The 18,538-nt window shown below is 41.1% G+C and overlaps 1 long non-coding RNA gene across 2 annotated transcripts in view; it reads right to left on the bottom strand.

Moving 5' to 3' along the window:
* LOC306808068 overlaps positions 1-18,538 on the bottom strand; it is a 68,478-nt gene extending 49,940 nt beyond the window's left edge. The window contains exons 1-3 of one of the 2 annotated variants that reach the window (XR_013775895.1): positions 18,396-18,538; positions 15,977-16,130; positions 775-908 (exon numbers count right to left, since the gene is read on the bottom strand). This is a non-coding gene — a long non-coding RNA (uncharacterized lncRNA). Of the gene's footprint in view, positions 1-774; positions 909-15,976; positions 16,131-18,395 lie in introns of those variants that run through there. The other variant, XR_013775894.1, reaches the window with a different exon arrangement.

Below are 18,538 nucleotides of genomic sequence, written 5' to 3'. Positions count from 1 at the left end.
GGGACACCCAAGAAGAACAATTGTTTTATCCTTTCTAACAACACTACCACTGCTGCCTAGCCCTGTTCTTTCACAGGGCCCTGGAGATCTGTTATAGCATCCTACACTGTCACTGCTGTGCTGTTAAACCCTCATGAATGCAACAAGGAATTAATAACACTACTATATACAATAAACAACTGCTGGCATAAAGGTAGCAACAAGATCTCTGGCAACACCACCATATTCCACTACTTAGCCAGTGGATAAAATAAAATTGTCTGGTTCATCTTGTTCAGGCTGCTCAGAAAATATTTACAGGCTGATTTCCTTCCCTGTTGTTTTTATTTTTTTTTTTTTTTTTACTTTTTCTTTTCTGGTAGGAGACAAACTATGGCTCAAAGCCAAATCTAAAATATCCTGGGGCTTTTCACTGCTATATAAACAGTTAGTTATAGTCATTGATACATTGTTGGCATATAATAAACCCTAATGTCCAGATTGCTTGTAAAATACGTATCTGTTATTGATGTATGTACCAGTTGTGCCTCATGGCTCTCTTTGAGATTAGTTCCCCTTCATTTGGGGGCCTAGATATGTTTACATTAAATAGACACTTGGTAACTCAAAAAAATCTTAGCAGACTCAGTATGGAATCTGGAGAAACCCAATGATTTGCCAGATTTGGTGGAAGGGGTGTGGCATACAGAGAAATAAGCACACCTTTGATGGCAATTAAATGCTCTATTTACAGTTCTTTCCCTGCTAATATTGGCAGGAGATTAAAAAGAAGAATGTGCTGGGAATATAACGCTCAACCATAGGTGTCAAAATTCTGGCTAGGCTCTGCTAGAAAGCCAAAGTAATAGTGCAGTAAAATATTTCCTGTTCCTCTCTGCTGGTGATATTCTCTCCTTCCAGGATTTCACCTAAAGAAAAAGAAACTTGCAAGCTTCACCTTTAAACCACAACAATGCATGTTGTTTTTTTTTCCAGCATGCCTGTTCTCTGCCACATGCCACAGATGCAGCAGCACGGCCACCAGGGTCAAGGTTTCTGTCTTCTCCAGCTCTGAGACCATTCAAGAGCCTGCTGCCAGCAGACCTTTGCCATCAGCAAGCAGCCCCTGGGATCCTGTCCTGGGTGATGACACTGTGTGACCCAGCTTTCAGCAAAACCAACAACCAACAGCTGCTGAGCCCAGCACAGCAACCCAGATACATATGTCTAAGTAGGAGGAACTTGGTTTTTAAGGGCAGATTCTTGACCTGCTGAACCTGAAATGGCTGGGAATTCCCTGAGTCAGCTTGTTAAATGCATATGGATACAGGCAGGCACAGAGGAAGTGCCTTGGCAGCCTGACCTGAGGCTCCAATGAGCAGCAAAATGCTCAGAGAAACTGTTAAAGCTGTGTTTTCTGTAAATACACTTCCTACAAACAGGCAAAACAGGACCTAAGGAGCTCGTGTTCAGGAGAAGCCCTTGTAAAAAGTTAAGCAGGAATTTTAAATGAACATGATATGCCCAAGAGTTTATGGATCATGCATAATGGCTTAAATCACATTAAAGTGGTTTTGAGACAGGCACATCATTCCCACTTGCTCCTATTTGACTTTAGCATTGTGCAGAGCAGTCTCACACAAGGAGGAGACATTCACAGGCTTTCTGCTCATGCCTGGGACAGGGGCAAGGACACAGAGTAAGTTCAGGGCTGAAATATTCACTATTTTCAACAACACCTTCAAAGCTAAACCTTGGATGCTCAGGAGATCCCATCCTCTGTCAGCTTAAAGCTTGTCCATGTCAAAGTCCCCTCCCTATAGTTAACCCAGAGCAGATTTAAACAAATAATGTAGCAGTTCCTTCCAATTCCCTGACTGCAGGAGACTTCTGCCCAGGTAGCAGGACTAGCAGTCCATAGTACTGTGATTTAAGGAATGTCACTGTTCCCAGCAGAAGACTGCAAAAAGGCATTGGAAATCCCAAGGGTCTGGGAAATGTGCAAAAAAACCCCCAAAACCAACCAACCAAAAAAACCTTTAAAACCCAATCAAATAAGCAACTGAAAAAAGAGTCACTGGTCTAACACACATATTTACATGCTAAGTGTCAGTGAAACTATTTTTTAAGAAAGCTTTGCTAATAATGCCTGAATTTAGAAATTATGAACATTCCTGTACATTAAAATACAGTGATCTGGGAGACATAACTGTTATCAAGGTATTTTAGGCTGTGCAAGACCTGGATTTGATATGGTATAATTTCTGCATGTGGAGCCTGATTCAAACCAAGACAATGTTCCCTGTGTGCAATTGCCATTTTCACACTATTTCTCTGTGACCTTGTTTGTTGGGCAGTGAGCATAAGAATTTAACTGCATCTTCCCACCCCCTGCCTTGTTATGGGGAAGGCTCAAAGGAAAGTGTTGGCTATTATTGTTTGTTTCTCTTGAACATCCCATGGAGATTTCAAGTCTATTTACTGCAGTAGTTCTGAACCGACAGCTGATAAAGTTTCCATTACTGATCTCTAATGAATGGATATAGCTGGGGAAACAGGATTTACCTTCCCTTCACTCTGTGTTCTCTGTTTCCAATCACAGAACTTTTCCCTTCTGCCCTGCTCCAGCTCTTCCTCTCTTCCATTTCTTACATAAACTAGAAGGTCAATTCTAGGTCAGGTATAAATGGACACAATGTCAACATACATGACCTTGGAAGCTTGAGTTTTGCAGATGGTTTCTGGATAAATTGGATTAAAACAATTTAATTTGCCACCTCCTGAGCATATCCCAGGCTCACTGTGGGACACTCACACTGTGGAGATGCTTCCCCAATCCACCAAGGTGCACTGACCATGATTCCTTTGGCCTGCCCAATTAAACTAAAAGCCAGGCACTGAGTGCTGGAGGAAATGAGGTTTTGTTCCTATTCCAGAAGATGTTTAAGCAACAGATAATTTTCTCAGCATTTTCACTTGTAAGTACTACAGGAAACCATGGGGTGACAGTGCCAGCAACATTCACTTTTCTAGACCCTATCAGCCTCTGCTGCAAAAATCTTCCAAGAGAAACTTTCTGTGGCCCTCAGCAGTCATCATCCATTCTCTGAAACAAGATCCTGCAATTTATGGCTGTGTTTTTATTCCCCTCTCCCTGCCAAGCTACAGATTGCAGTGCACCAACGCCTCAGGTTAACCTGTACATTGAAAAATGTCAGTAGGGCTCAAATGGTGACAACTGAGGACCTAAAAGAAAAAGTAGGAATTCTGCAGACATTTATGGAAAAGCACTGAGGCATCCCAAACCAAAGTAAGAAAATAACAAGTAAGCCTAAACTGCTCTTCATCTGCAAAATGCTACTTTGAAGATTCAAAAGACCAAAATTTGTCTGTCCTTCCATATCCGTAGAAGAGTCACTGAATGTCAAATAGTCATTTCCAACATTGGCATGGGTTAAAGAGATGGCAGATCCTGTGTTCCTTCAGCAGCTCATTTCTAAACCCACTTTCTCATAGCATTAGTTATAAATTTCAACTAACACGTTTCTGTGAATAATCAAAGAGAAATGAGAAACTGGATGGATTCAGGCACAACTCAATAGGAAGAAAGGTAACAGTATATGCTTATAGGACATTTACATGATTGTTGTAGAAAACACATTTTTGTTAAGTTCCCTGTATTACATTTTAGCTGACACGACGTAGAGAAAATAAATCCTTAGGAAAGTCTTCTTCTTACAATGTTTCTGCCTTGCCCAAAACTAAGCAGCAGTGTTGAAATCTTGCAAGGAAGCTCATTCCCCTGAGGTTGTTAATCAGCATTTTAGACAAAAGTTTGGGGTGGCTTCCAACTAAGACTTCAAATTTTTTTATCTGAGGCAAACCAGACTGCTAAATTGTATTCTGGTTTTATAAGACAATCATTAATAATAATAATAGCAAAATGAAAATTACAAAGATTATTTTTTCATGTGTTTTATTAATGTGAAGGTAAAATCCTGCTGATCAGATCAACACAGTTGCATCAGAGATAAATTTAGTCCATTATTCAATTAATCCTTCAATGCACTCCTGTGGTCGAGGTAATACATTATTATTATCTCCACTTCTGTTATTCCCATTAGAGACATTAGTTCCAAGAATGTGAACCATTTATTGTTGAGGGTCCTGATCCTGTAATAGGATGTGCTGGCAGAGACCCCAGTGTCCATAGTAAATCCCACTACCTTGAATGAAACTCATCATCCTTCATTAGGACAATTGTTGCAAAGTGCCATTACCTCCTATTGTGCCCACCCTGTTGAATAAGTGCTTATACTATTCAATTTAAGAAGGCAATAATTAAACAAAGAACCTTTTTGCATTTACTGTAACTGGGGCATGCTTAATTGACCACCCTGGTTTTGGGAACATCCCCTTGTCCACACAAACAAGGATGAGGAAAACAAGCAACACTGAATGTCAAAATAGGAGTGCTCTCAGCACACTCCCCTTCCCTGCTCACCAGTCAATGCACTGACTGCTTTTAAGGTGCTGGTAGTAACATTTTACCTCTTCAAATAAGCGATGAGACAATTCCCCTATTAGACAGTTGATCCTCCTGCCTTCGTGCTTTTTTGAAATTTTATTTTATTTTATTTTATTTTAATCAGGATTGTCCTTTTAAAGAACATGGAATCATGGAATGGTTTGGGTTGGAAGGGACCTCCAAAGGTCATCCAGTCCAACCCCTGCTGCAGTGAGCAGGGACATGAACTAGACTGGGTTGCTCAGAGCCCTATCTGACCTGAACTTGAATCTCCAGACTGTTCCCACTTTATTGTATTTTGACTCACATTTTGCAGTGATCTTAGCTGTGTTTCTTTGGGGTGTGTTACCCAGATTTCTTTCAGATGATGCTTAACTTGAAGATATGCTCCAGGACCACTTAAGTTCTGTGACCACTAGCAAATACCCGCTCTGTACAGCCAGACTAGAGCTGAATGAGGGAAACCCCTTGAAATATACACAGTGTGGACACAGAATCATCTGCCACAGCTGTATTGTTCTGTGGCTCATGCCATTTACAAATGCAGAACAATCCACTGTCTCACCCCATTGACCCTCAGCCAACTCCAGAGAAAAGAACATTGCAGGAACCAGTCAAGCTGATTGCAATACTGTCACAGGGCTGCTAGCACAGGCACCTGCCCATTCTGAGCCACAGCAATATTCTAGCTCTTCAAGATTGCTCTCCAAACAGCTATTAAGTAGCCCAGGAACCTTAGCTGCAAACACAAAAATTCAGTAAGAAGCAATTCTGCTTGCTAGTTAAACTGCAAAGATCAAATAATAATAGCAAGCAATGCAGGAATGCCATATAATTTATTCATTAGCATTGCTAAAGTGGAGAATGTTTCTTATCCTGTGATGAATCTTACTCATTACATTTTGAATATGAGAACATATTCAGAATGTTGTGTCAAACATGCAAGTGCATGCTCCATATTTAAAGTAACAGGGAAAATGGCCAATTTTGAAATATTTTAGAAAAGAAGGTTTTTCTATTGCCACATATATTGTACACAGATGTTCAGCATTTTCTGAAGTATAATGTATATCAAATATATAGGAAACCTTTCCCTGGCCTTTCTATACTACACCTACTTATACCAGCCAGATTAATGTTGTTAGTAAAAGGCCCAAGGGTGATGGATCCGTGGGGTAATCCTTGGAATACCTTGTGCTCCAGGCTGAATGATACTCCCTAACATTTGGAGACCTGTTAGGTATTGCAACTGGTAGAAAATTACCTCAGACAGAGCTATAATTTCTTTTTATTACAATTCTTGCTGGAAACTGGCCCTTTTAGCAGAATGAAAAACAAAATAATGAGCCTGTCTTTTTAATCCCCAAGAGGACCGGTTAATTTACGTTCACTCACTGTTTAGTTTTCATGGGTCCTAAAATTTGCACAGGGCCTCAGGGTCTGCTCTGTTCCATGATTAAGTGAAGCAAAAAGCCAGAAATGCTGTTTTACAGCTCCTCACTTACAATCTGCTTACAAACAGTAGATCACTCCGTGGTGTACAAGAACAAACACATTTTCCTCCAGTCACTAACTAACTCAGACAAATGCTCATTTACTGCAATCCTTCAGACCATGGAGAGATCAAGGTTTGCAGTGGGCAGGTCATTCCTAGCTCTGGCACTAAAGCTCCATGTAAATTTTGAGATACTGTCTTCATTCTTTCCACTGCAGATTCTCTTCCCCCTTGCATTCATGAGGACAAGGCTTTTTCAGAGTGGATTCCCTCACTGAATTCTTCAAAACAAACTATTCCACAAAATGAATGCACTTCATAATCCCTGGAGGAAGTGACAGCTTGATTTAGAAGGCAAGTGTTTTATATGCTTTGATTTCTATATTTTCCCCCTCTCTATACCTACACACACACTTGTATGCATATAAATATATATATATATATATATATTCCAGAAGGCAAGTGAACCTGAGCTTTTATTTCCAAAATATCCACCGTGAAGGGAAATGTGAGCTATAAACATGCACATCATCTCTTAAGTAACTTACTCTGCTATGGTTTTCTTTGTAGATAAGCAATGGAAATGTTCATTGCCAAAATCTGTTAATGACTAAAAGACCCCCAACTCTGGTGATATCTGTGACAGGACCCCACATATGAACATGGAAATTCCAGAATACTTGATTGGAGGATCAATTTACTAACCTTTTACACAACATGAAGCCACCAGCATAAGGCAGGAATAAAAATATTGCTCTGACTGCTAGAGCAGTACAGCCACAGAGGAACAGCTCTCACAACATGAGCAAGTGTGAAAAACACAAAAAGCAAAAGAAAAGAAAACCACATTAAAGAACAGCCAACAGTATCCTAAGAAAAAAGCTTTTCCCTCGCTCTTGTAAGAAATAATGCCAGCTGAAACAGAGATCAAGTTTCCCATTTACACTTTCCATGGCTTTTATTTTCCCAACAAACTGGAGAGCCCAAACATGGAAGATGACATGCTTTCTTGTGTTTCCCAGGGAGGCGTGCCAGGCTACCACAATAATGGATTTCCACTTCACATTTGCTTCTGCAGATGATTACAACGTTCGCTTTTGTATTCATATCAGAACCCAAGCAGACAAAATAACTTTTTTGCTAGAAACAAGCACTTCCATAAGCAACAAAACAAATCAAGGAAGGTTTTGCTTGAAAGAATAAAAAACCCCAAACATCTAAGTGACAACTGGAAATCTGTTTCCTAGAATTTACAAACACAGATAAGGTGCTGAAATATAGGCTTTGTTTCAGCTTATACAAATAAGTGCTTATTTCTAGAAGACGGAGTTGCTGGAAAATAAAAACCATCCTACTTGAAGAGGCACATAGCTGATATCAAGCACAGTCCTTCCCAAGCAGAGATATGAGAAACAGACACCTCTATTTCTTCCTTAGTCATATTCAATTTCTTCAAGCTATGACTATTAAAATGAAGACTGAGCCATCAAAGTGTCATTGAGCTGAGGAAGGAGAATGAGTTGAAGTTAAAACAAATTACGATCAAAAACAAGGGAATTTATTTTAAGAAGAAAATTAATATATTTCATATTCAACTTGTGCCAAAGTCTGACTGCAGTAGAAGAATTTCTAATTTGTCTGGTTTAATTATCACTGAATAAAGATCTTCAGATTTGATCTCTACCTTATAAAATCCTGTAGTGAAAGGACAAAGAACTAGATTATGGTCTTGCTTATGGCAGTGTAAATCTCTGATAACTTCACTGAAATCACACTGCTATGAATATTTACGGTTCATTGTAAACATTTTGAGAATTGTAGTGGGATTAACTTTATAGAGCACAAGATATTTTAAATATTGGAAATGTAGGCTTTGTACTTTCAAGCAGTACATGCAGGGCTTACATTTACCACTGTGAACAAAGCTTCCCAGTGTGCCACAAATCCAAATCACAGAACCACAGAATATCTGGAGCTGGAAGAGACTCACGAGGATCATCAAAGTTCAAATCCTTCAGTCAAGGCTCATAACACCCCAAGAGCATCTTTCAGCCCCATGCTTCCTCCACGGGAGTTGTAAGGACTCAAGACAGACACTTCAAAGCAGCATCAAGAGGCATCACATGCAAAGATGGTTGGTCAGCTCTGATTAGGACCTTGGGAAGTGGCTTATTTGAGAGAATATAAGGCAATATTTTGCTGTCATTAATCCACTGAGAATGTCTGGTTCTTTCATTACCTAAACATGACATGCATATTTCAAATTACACATTTTTACTTGATAATTATTCAGTAAGATAGGGATGGAGTCAGCAAATAATGGCTCGAGAAGGAACATTTAATTTCCAAGAGTGTCCTAAGAGACATTTCATTGAGGGGAGCCATAGCAATTACCTGCAAATTCAGTGTCAGACACATTTCACTAATTCAGGACTAGGAAGACAATGTGCATTAGCACTAGGAAGGTTGTAGATAGAGATAATCAGATAATGAACATCACAGTGGTGAATCTACACACAGAAATTACACTGCTGCTCTGCTTGTCTAAGATTTGAAATGCAAATTATTTTGCAAATTTACAGAATGAACTCTTGATACTTTTTAATTCTTTGCCTTAATTTTGTTGGGATGATTCTACATTTACCTCTTGACCTCTGACAGATACCTGAATTTGCCCTGGTGATGAGGATTTTGGCTGGGAGGTGTTGAATGCAATGTACTTTCTATTTGAAGGAAATGTAAGTTCAAAGAGCAGAGAAGCAAAGTACAGCAGGCAATGGTGGTGTGTCCGTGCTATTTGATCAGACTTCATTCATGAGGAATTTCCAAACAGCTGTATCTGACTACATATTAATATTGTAAATACCAAGCCCTCTTGGCAGAACCTTATGCCAAAAGAAAATATCCCAGGTCAGTTAAGACAAAAGTCATGGAATGCAAAGCAAATTAATATGCAAACATCCATGGGTTAGACCAGTCTGCTGGTTGAAAATATCAGAAATTGTTTGGAGCAAAAATGCCCTAACTTGGGTTTTGTGGAAAATAATACTCAAGAATCAATGACATAAATGGAAAATTGAGATAGTCAAGCTTTGGAATAAGGACCTGTTGTCCTCCTTCCATGAAGGAAGTCCTTCTATTCACTCCACACCAGGAGATGACATTGAGGATAAGACAAACTTCAAAACCACTGACAGACCCATGTGGGTGTCCCCAACAACTGAGAGATTTTCTGCAGAGTGTTAACACTTCCCCATAAATATGGGAACAGGCTGTACCTCTCTGCTCAGGAGCACTGTACTCTGGGTGTGCTCTGCTTGAAATTATTGGTGGCATGAATCAAAGTGGCAAGACCTGCCTCTTATCTGTTCTCACTTAAATTGAGTACTTTGTATGTGTATCTCTAGTGTAGTTGGGTCCTATATTCAGCAACAGTGATAGAGAATCCTCAAGTACCAACATGCACCAAGTGATATTTCTGATTTAAAGGTTAACACTGATTCAAATTGCTTTTATTCTTCCCTCCTGCTGTGTAGGAAAATGTTCTTTAGCTTTATTGTTCCGGAATGTTCTCTTTCAAGATCTCACTACTTTACCCCCAAGATTTCCTCATTGTCTCCCTCCAAATTTGCAAGAACAAATTACAAATATGATTATTTGCAAATTTTAATGCCTTGGATGAAAAACACTAATAATCTTCATCTTGATTGTTATCATTGGACATTGGTCAAACAGCAATTACTCTTCTTCTGAGAGCTGTTGTCCTGACTTTCTTCCAATGCTAAATCATGAGTCCTCCATCATTTTCTAATAGATTAAATTATTTGCTTTTGCTGAAAACTGTTTAGATATTTATTATACTCTGTTCATCGCTATCCCTCTGAATTGTGCAGGGAAAACTTAAATGCTTTGAGAGATTGGATAGATGGGTAGATAACTGTGGAATTTTACAGTTAATATTTGCAAAGCGCCTAGAGATTTCAGAATAAAGGAGGCACGAGAAATGCAGAGATTTCTTGTTATGTTTCAATGCATGAATGCAAAAAGAGGAGGAGAGGGCAGGAAGAACCAAATCAAATTTTATGGTAGGTTTCTAAAAGTCACTGGCTTTAATCCATGACTTCCCTGTTCTCCCCATCTCAATCAGCACTTGCAGAACCAGACTTCATTTGTTTCCTCTGAGATGTTCCTTTAAAAAGGATCTGAATGGAGATAGGGATTTCTGTAGAGCACAGGTAATTAGTGCTGGAGGACTCTGATTAGCTCTTTATACCCTTCCTCACCATTTGACACAATTCCATATAATAAGCCTTCCCTTGAACAAACCTGGTGTGAGACAGAGTCTCCTGGGAGGCTGGTTCTCAGTGTGAGCAGAGGAGCTACAGATTTCCATCCTCTGCAGACACAGGTCCTTTTTCTTCACTTTTATAATGGTCATTGGAGAGTAGAAGAATGATATACTGTATTTAAAAGTAAAATTCCCGTCCCCTATTTTTTCCTCCCAGTAGAACAGTGGGACAACCAACTGTTTATTTTTATTCTTATTTTAATTTCCTTTCTATGCTTTTCCTATTTTAATTAAAATGAGATCAACAATCCACAAGAAAACAAACTCATGAAAGCTGCACTGAATATATATCTGCATTATAGTTTAATAAAAATTTAAAAGTTAGGGTATTGAATAAAATTAAACAATTTCCCCTAAACAGAGTGGGAATTAAAATAAAACCCAACAGCAACAACAAAACCAAGGAGAGATCATGATCAATTAATGATGAATATTGCATTGCTTTGTTTGCAATGTATCAGTTCATGCCCAAAGAGATAATTTGGAAGATGGGGAGAACTATTAGGGGTATTTAGGGAAATACCAACAAAGCCCAAAAAGCTAAACTATAAGAAATAATATCAGGCAACAACAAAAGACCTTGAGGAACACGAGACTAATTAGAGAAGTCGGTCATGCGTTTTGTTATCACTCCATAACAATGAATGGAAATGAGGCCAGGGGTTGAACATCTCTGCTCAGGAACACCTGGGGAGCAGGAGCAAGGAAAAACCTGATCTGCCCTTGTATTAGTTATTTAAAAGCTCAAAGAACTTTAACTGATACAGAGCTGATTTCAGGCTAAAAGACATAAAAATTCTCACTAAAGATCAGAAGTTCAGAAAACATTAAAAGAGGGACCGAATAAATAAAATTTCCACACCCTTTTCTATATAAGAGTCAATGGGGCAAGCAAGATAACAAAGGAACTTATGATGGGGAGAAATAACCATTATACTTCACAGACACTTGTTTAGAAACAATTTTCTTTTGCCAACAGCTATAAATGGTGCAAGCTTCAATACTTTTATTTGTGCTTAAATGAGAGGCCACTTGTCAAATATTTGCATAGAATAAACCTCAGCTCAAAGCTTTTGAATGTATGCTTTGCTTTAAATATGGTTGTAATCCCACCTCTAGTCAGCCGAATCCTTAAAGTCATGCTGTGCTGAGCCACATCTGTCTCTCGAGATTCCACAATAAAAATTATTGCTTTGCATTTCAGCAGCGAACAAAGTGATTCCCATGTACAGTTTGTTTGCAAAACACTTTGTCAACCAAATGGATCTTAAGCAACTGCATATTCTTATAAAGCAGAAACACAAACAGAAAAAAAAATCACCCCACCCTCCTTCTAAATGTGAATGACAGTAGACAAACATGACAAGCCGAAGCCAATTCCTCTGGGAAAGACAAGCTCGTTTGCAACTGCATCAAAGGCAGCAGCTGGCCAGCCCGGGCTGCAGTGGGATGATGATGCTAATCAGCAGTTTGAAGGTGCTAAAGTAAATGACATGGTGCTGTTTCAAGAATCAGGGCCCATAACAAGTTTATCTGAGGATGGGCTGGTGAAAATGCCTCTCGCTTTTCTTTCTAGCCGTTCCTCACGATGATTTTGCCACTCCTGCCTAAGCTTCTGATAGAGGCAGTGTTTTCTTTTTCTAGACAAAGACCCATTGTTTAATTCTTCTGAATGCTCTGATAACTAACACCCTGTGAGTGACAGTAAATGCTCTCTCTCCCTGTTTTGATACCCAGGGTGTAGATCTGCAATGCACTGTTCAGTGATTCTCCAAGGCTGCTCCCACAGGCAGCTGGGGAAAACATCAACCCACTGTCAAAGCAACAGCAGCTTTTGCTCTTTGCTCCAGAAGTTTGGGGTCTCTTGTTTTTACATTTTATGATGATACAGAAGCATCAGCTTGCAGGTGGCATGGACTGGCATGGGCTGGATGAAAAGAATGAATTGCATTCTCATATCCAACCAACCCAATTTTTGTTTGCTCTGCTTTCCCCTTCCTTCTGTAGTTTGGCTTAAGAGACCCAAACAGCCTTCATACACAATGGAGAAACATTTCCTGCCCAGCCAGCACATTTCTACTTAAACTCAGTGTTCTCAGGACACAATCAAAACAGAAGACAGATGCTTAATAAGTATCTAGTCTGAGTGGGAAGATGATGATATATAAGGAAGGAAAACAGGATCTTTTCATTCCTCCTGTGTAAAAAACACATCGGTCTTGAATTCTCAGTTGAAATTTAGATTGCACCATGTAAAGTTAGGCAGACAGTGCAAGTTTGCTATGGATTTTATCCTGGTTTTGGAAGCATCTTGATACTGATGCCTATCTCAGTTTAGCAAATTTGACAGAATCTCTTGGCTAGATAAACTGCTGCTCCCTTGCAGGTCACTAGATGGTGATGGGTTATATTACAAATTCCTTAATGCAGACAGCAAAGCTGCAGACATTGCTGTAGTTAATGAGTGAAAGAACACTTGCTGCTCTCCATCATTCCTTTCAATTCTGCTCACGTCATGTAACCTCAGACAGCCCAAATTGTCATCAGTGTGAGACACCAGGAATGCCTCAAAAAGCACTGTGGAGTTCAGTATGAGAGGTGGAGACTGAACAGCATCTCCAGCCTATCCTCCTGGGGTACAGCTTTAATTAACAAGGTTCTATATAAAGAATTTGTTGAGTTAGTTATTTAAAGGGAAAAAGTCCATGTGGGCTCCTAGAAACAGGACCCATTTGAAATTATATTCCTTTTTATAAAGCTTGGACACAGCAGAAACAAATGTCCAGAAGGAAAAAAATCTTCCTGAGATAAAAAGGAGCTGGCTGCTCTCTGATGATCCTTTGGCACTGTGCCATTTGAGAAGAACAAAGCTGAGAAATAGAAATCCAGCACTGCTAAAATGCACCCACTACCTCTGAAGCATTAACACCCTGCAGCCCACTAGGAAAAAATCACTCCTAGGCCAAGCCTTTAGCCTGGCAGAGGCACAGGGAATGGGAAGCTGAGGCAAGTCCCTTTTAAGAGGAGAATTCCAGAAACAAACCAGCCAAAATATTAGCTGATAGAATTTGTTAACTATTTCAGGGATGGGGAATAGAGAAATTCAGAAGAGAAGAGGGGACCACTCTTCTGTGTCCCTGACACCCATCCAGAACTTGCAGCAGGAATTCCCAGAACTACCCACTCTTATCTATTCCTGGGGATTTGGAGCCAAAAAAACCCTTCTGTCCTCAGGAAGCTTTTCTTCTCCATTTTTTTTTTTCTTGCGTCTGCTCATATTAAACCACCACAAAATAAGAAATTCTTAAAGTACTGACAAACTGGAAAATATAGAAGAGCAAGGAGAAATGAATTATGAGTGCTGGAGGGACTTACTTGCAAGGAAAGATTAGAAGAACTAAATATGTCTAGCTTGGCAGAGAGATGACTAAGCAGAGAGGGGGAAGTGATAAATGTCTACAAATATTTGAAGGGTGTACACACTGAGGAGGCAGAGAGATTCTGCAGTGTGAGCCATACCAGGTGGTGGGATTAGGAGCAGAGGGATGGAATCAGAAAAAGAAAAAAAAACAAAACAAAACAAAACAGAAAAAAAAAACCCTCACAAAGCAAAAATTCAACTACACAAACCAAAGTCCTCATGAAAATGATATATATCCATATCCCCCACACTGGGGATGTGGAGATTTTCTCAGAGGTAGAAAACTCAGTATATGAGACATATGGGAGGACTGCAGGAGTGCTTTGTTGCTTGCAGAACTAAAGGAAAGAGCTGTGCCTTGATGCTGGGAGACCAACAGGAGCCTCAGTGGACAACAGGTGTCCCACCAACACTGTCAATTAGAGAGCTTCAGGCAGGAAGTAAAGGTCGTTTTTGGATCCAATTGAAATCACAAGAGAAAGGTTTGTTTGGAATAATTTAATGACCCTGAACTTGGTAGAGCTACAGGACTTTATAGATATAGTTCAGCCAGATGGTCCCTGGGAAGCAGGAGGATTTGGGCTTGTTAAGCATTCAAAAAGATGATGGTGGAAAACATGAAAGATCAAGATGGAAGACAAAAGCATCCTATTCTTCCATCTTAACTCAATTCAACCATTACTGGTTTAACCAGGTCAAAAGGAGACAGGGGAGAATGTAGTACATTCCACAACTCAGTTTCTGATGCAAAGCACACCAATGTTCCTTCAACACCTTGAAAATCAGGAACTAAATGTAGCCAATTCCTCTTTCAGGAAAAGAAAAATCCCACTTGCCTTCCACTTCCAGGCAGGGAGGACCCCAGCCACCACCACAGACATCACCACAGTATCCCATTTCAAGCCCTCTCTTGTTCCACATCAGCACACTCATCTGTGAGCAAGCAGAAGGACAATCTGTGTATCACCTCCAAGGGCACATAATTGAAGGTTTTATCCTACACCCAGTTCAGATGGATTCCAGCCAGGACATGCAGCTCAATTGCTTTAGAGTCACAGACAGAGGTGCCTCCTCCTGCCAGTACAGGAGGGGCAGACCTTGATTTTTGTCTTTTCTTTGTGTCACTGAGGTCCCTGTACACACACTCAGCTGTTCAGCCTGAGAAGGGAGCATGAGTCCAAGGTAATGCAAGGGAAAGCATTGAGTCCTTCCTTAAGAAATGCATTTGGAGTGTTAACCTCTCCCTTGTGCAATCTTGTATAAACCAGGCAAAATTCCCACAAGTCCTGATATGGGAAGCAGGTCACGGTCCTTCCCTTTACCCTGGATTTGATTCAAAGTCTGATGGGAAATCAAAGCCTCAGCTTATGTTTTCAGAGCACTCCATGTCCCTAGCAGAGGTTTGCAGGGATAAAACCCCATGCCTGTGACAGGGAACTCTCTGTAAACAGGGTGATGCTCATCTGCTTGCAAGCTGAGCTAATTCTAGTAGCATTGTGCTTTTGTAGATGAAAAATAAAAGGGAAGATATTTCAAGATTATTGCATATTTCTCTAACAACTGGAATAGGGGAGCACATGGAACAGCCAGAGGTCAGATGTGGTGGAGCAGCTCAACTGAACAATAACACTGTATGGAAAAAGCCACACTTCTGTCTGACACTGCAGAAAACCAACACATTGCTAAGCATGGCCCTTCACACTCAGAACACCAGAACTAAAAGCCTCAGTACAGGGACAATCCCTGTATCAGTCAGGTAAAGCAGGGTAAGGAAGAACTTCTATGAACTGAGGCAGTAGAGGCAGAGGGGAAGTTTTCCAGGGATTCCAGTGTTGCATGCAAAGACAAACATAGGCTTAGTAAGCCAAAATCTCTAAGAAAAAGTTAAATATGCTTTTAATAACGTAATTCCCACCAGGAATCACACTGGACAGTAACCACAAGGTCCTCCCACCTAAAAGAGAGATTCTTATCATCCACAAGAACCAAACCCCAGTGCTTCTTGCTTAGGAGCCAATCCTAGGACAAAGAAGCTGTGATGAGGCATCCCAACTCAAACATAGGCAGAGAGGTGATAACAGACATGCTCTTCTCTCAGCCCTTCCCAAGCACATGATCCTCCTGCTAACATAAAGGATGGGATCTCTCAGTGGAGCTATTATTCATCTCCTGCTCTCCTACACCAGATGAAACAAAATGGCATACCTTGATCTGGGTAGCACAGGCACTGAGCCCTCTGTAGAGGCAGGCAGGGCTGGCTTGCAGCTGGGAAAGCCTTTTCATCAGGAAAAACAGCAGCTGCCATTCAAGACTCAACTGAGCCAATTCCAGCAAAGTCCTGGGACTCGTGGCAGTGAGGCTGAAATGGAAGATCCAGGTTCATCTTCACAAAAAAGCACAGATTCCAGTGTCCCAGCATGGCTCTGGGGAGCATGGTGCTGCTGTAGCTCTTTTTATTAATTAACCAGGTGTTTAACTTCAGCATCCTGGCTAAAATCCAGCATGGAGAAATACACTTCTCCCTCTTTACCCAGTTTTCACTCAGCAGCTTCATCCTGGGCAGTTTTTCCAGCCTGCCCTGGTGCAGTCCCTGCAGAGCAGGTGCAGTGTCACCCCAGAACACGCTGCACTTCAGCAGCAGGTGAGAAACTGCTCCTCAGCCTGCCTGACCCAAAGGCTCATGGAACCTACTGTGTAAACATAAGGCACTATTATCTCCCCTCTCCACATGGAATCACTTTATGGAATTTATTATTATTATTTGGAGCTCAAATTGAAACCCTCTGGCCATGTATGAACACTAAGCCTGCTTAGGGAATGCAGGAAGCAGCTAAAGTGGTGAAGAGGCAAAGATTTATGACAGGCAGAAAAGAAATTTTCTTTTCTAGCAACAAGCTTCACATTCCTAATCTATTTCTGCAGATTTTGCTACCCTCTACCAAACTTCTGACAGGTCTTAAAGACTAACACTTACCATGCTGCAAGCTGTTCCTCTAAAGTCTATTTTATCATTGTTTATAACCACCTGGCTGGATTCCCTTGGTGGTATTTTTCACTCTTTCTCATAGACCCTAAGAGTATCCATATTGCCTGCAACACAGCCTTCATCTTCACTTTTTTCCTTGCCTCCAGTATCATCTCTGCTGTGTTTAAGTGGGCTCCCTTTACCTCCTCCTGAGAGCTCCCACCCTTTGTGATTCCCATTCAAACCACCACATTAGTGAGACAGACTGACTGTGGTTTTCATGTGTGTCTTAAGCAGGATTGCATGCTCACCCTCTCCCTTAGCTTCTTTCTTCTGTAAGAGCTTCACAAATATATTTTTGTCCCTGATAAAAAGATATCAGGTAAGGATATAAGGGGAGGTCCGTGAAAGGAGAAAAATAGCAGTGACAATGAGTCGTCTCTCCCAGACTGTCTTTCTGAAAGCTCCAAATGGCTTTGCAAGAACATGAAAGTGCTTCCTGATTATTGCCAAGCTGAGGCTTGGGAAAGCCCTAAGGGTGGACTGAGAGGGGTAAGGAATATATAAAAACCTGCAGGAAGAAGGGGTGTGGTAGAAATGCTGTGACCCCTCACACGCTCCCTGGGATATCAGAGCTGCTTCTGCAAAAAGTTACAAGGAGAACTCAGGGCTCCATTTCAGCTCCCCAAAAAGAACTTCAAGCTATTCCCTATGCAGGAGCAGTGTAGTCTCTGTGGACCCCCCTCATGATTTTCAGCAATATCTTACAGCAGAAGTTTCAACCAGGACTCATCAATTTCCTAACCCAGTCAGACAGATTTTCCTAATTTCCAGTGACTTATCACATCAGACTTTCCTCTCACAACACAGGTGGGGCTGACCCCAAACCCAGACTCCTGGGAGGGCAGGTGGGCAAGCCTGGCCAAGTGCCACCAGGGCTGGTCACAGCCACCTTGAGCCAGTGGCTCTGGCTGCAGGAAGGAGCACAGCTAACACAAACATCATGCTGTGTTCCCATGGCAACCAAAGTGTCATGTTCATCATCCTCTCGTTTCTGGAAGAAAAAGACATAGGTCCGATGGAGAAAAACCCAAGAGTCCCAACGGGCTGTGCAGCTGGCAGCTCTCACCCCAGGCCTGCTGGAAAGGGCAGCACCCAGCCCTGTGATGGCCCATGGGTTTCAGCAGGAGGCTGAATGGGATGCAAATGCATCCAGCCAGATGCAGACACTTCATGTCTTGTCTGCTCTGTGTCAATTTGAAGCTAGGGATAGACAATCCACTTAGAATTCACTAGATGTTGGCAGAAGAGGTGTCAGTTCCACCCATTCTATCTCCCATTTGACATGACCTGGGGATGAAGGTTCTTATCAGTTATCATTGCTCAGTGACTTGTTAAACCCCAGGAATTTAAGAATTGCTTAATTGGAATTGCTGTTCCTGAGAGAGCAGAGATCTTTGTGTGCATCAAGTCCCCTTCTGGACTGTGTGAGCTGCCACCATCTCACTGTCCCCTGCTTTTCTGATATCTGTGCCCCAGAAACCAGATCCACCTGGGATCCAGCACCCCTGTTAACAGTGACCTCTATGAGCTTCTGTGCAGTGACTACAGGGCAGCAATTAAAGCATTGCCACATGGATTTGTGCACAGAAATATCACCTTCCAGTTCCAAGACAAACATGCCAGAAGTGCATCACTGGACAGTTTTGGAGCTCTTTGATGTGTTCTTGTTTGAGGCATGAGAAGGTGTAAGGCTGGAGGATTCATTTCAATCACTTTAAAACCAGTTCCACCAATTAGTA

This window comes from Erithacus rubecula (assembly GCF_903797595.1).
Source record: "Erithacus rubecula genome assembly, chromosome: 14".
In the NCBI taxonomy this organism is placed as follows: Eukaryota; Metazoa; Chordata; class Aves; order Passeriformes; family Muscicapidae; genus Erithacus; species Erithacus rubecula.
This window is presented reverse-complemented; position numbering and strand designations above follow the sequence as displayed.